Source organism: Ursus arctos, unplaced genomic scaffold (genome assembly GCF_023065955.2).
Source record: "Ursus arctos isolate Adak ecotype North America unplaced genomic scaffold, UrsArc2.0 scaffold_18, whole genome shotgun sequence".
Lineage (NCBI taxonomy): Eukaryota > Metazoa > Chordata > Mammalia > Carnivora > Ursidae > Ursus > Ursus arctos.
The window spans coordinates 51,201,562-51,202,986 of record NW_026622852.1 but is presented as its reverse complement, the minus strand read 5'-3'; the positions used below and the strand labels follow the sequence as shown (position 1 = coordinate 51,202,986).

At 55.4% G+C, this 1,425-nt stretch overlaps 1 non-coding gene across 1 annotated transcript; it reads right to left on the bottom strand.

Moving 5' to 3' along the window:
• Positions 1–113, bottom strand: LOC113266651 (U5 spliceosomal RNA). The gene has a single exon (XR_003320454.3). It is a non-coding gene; the product is annotated as a U5 spliceosomal RNA (small nuclear RNA).
• Positions 114–1,425: the final 1,312 nt, after the last annotated feature.

Below are 1,425 nucleotides of genomic sequence, written 5' to 3'. Positions count from 1 at the left end.
AACCACCAAGAAGCGGCCGCAAAAATCAGTTACAGCTTCCAAAGTGCTTCTTTCCCCAGAAATCTTTTATAAAAGGTGAAAGATTTACAAGACCCGAAGAGCAAACCAAGCAGGATAATTGTTTTTGGAATGACCCCAATATTTTCACCCCGGCGACCCCGGCTGGGCATCTTGCCCCATATTTATGATTCCTGGTCCTCTGCACGCCGCCGGGCGACCTTTCTGGGTCCCCTCTGCGAGCCCCCCGTCCCTTATCGGGCCTGTAACTCACCCTGACGTTATCTCTCGGGAGGGTTTTATGCACTTTAATTTAACTCCCCTCATCATTATTTCCCGGACTTCAAGGTTTTCTCTCTCGAGCTGCCCTTCCCGGGACAAGCATAATCTGTTTGCCATCAAGCCCAATAAATATGTTTGTGCGGGAGACGGGAACCATTTGGGGAGAGAGGCCCCGGCCTGGGAAGCAGCCTCGGGCTCTCACCCCAGTCTGGGCAGCAGGGCTGGGCGGTGAGTCCTTGAGCCGCTGTCCTGCCGGGAGCCTCTGCCTTGGTTCTCAGGCCAGTGGCCAGATCTAGCAAACGGACACACAGGACAGCCAGCGAAATTTGAATTTCAGATGAACAATGAATTTATTTTTGTGTAAGTGTGTCCCATTCAATATATGCAAAAAAAAAAAATTACTCCTTGTTTATCTGAGACTCCCCTTGAGCTGGGTGTCTTGTGTTCCACCTGCATCCGCTCCTGGCAGCTGCCCCGCTCACTCCCCTGAGCGCAGATCGGGACACTGGAGAGAGGATTCGGATTTGGGTAGAGAGCGGCCATAACACAGCACCACAGCCTGGGCGGCTTAAACAAAGACATCCATTTTCCCACAGTTCTGAAAGCTAGAAGCGCCAGATCAACGTATCGGCAGGGTCGGTTTGTCCTGAAGCCTCTCTCCTTGGCTTGTCCCCCTTCTCATGAGGACACCGGTTAGGGGTTAGGGGTTAGGACTTCAGCATAGGAACGTGGGAGGGGACCCACCGCGCCCCCCCCAGCAAGAGTCCCAGAGAGTGAAGGGGGCAGGGCAGTTATTGCCCTGAACCCCCAGTCCCACCCAGAGCACGGCTGTTTCCCCCTGACCCACCCCAGCCCCACTCTCAAAGTCAGGTCCTCCCTTTGAAAGGGTGAATACCACAAGGAGAACCTTCCACGCCCTGGTTCCACCCTTGTGGTCTGAAGTGGGCTTCACCCCGGCTGATGCTTCGGGGGAATGGTCCTCCTGGGGCACCTGACTGTCTCCGCAAGCCCCCGTGGTCCATGTGATTCTTGGCGAGGTGGTCCTTTAGGGCAGCACCTCGATGACCCGGCCTCGGAAGACACTCTTGTCCAGCTCCACTGAAGCCGGGGCCGAGCTCTCAGCGGCAAACTCCGTGTAGGCATAGC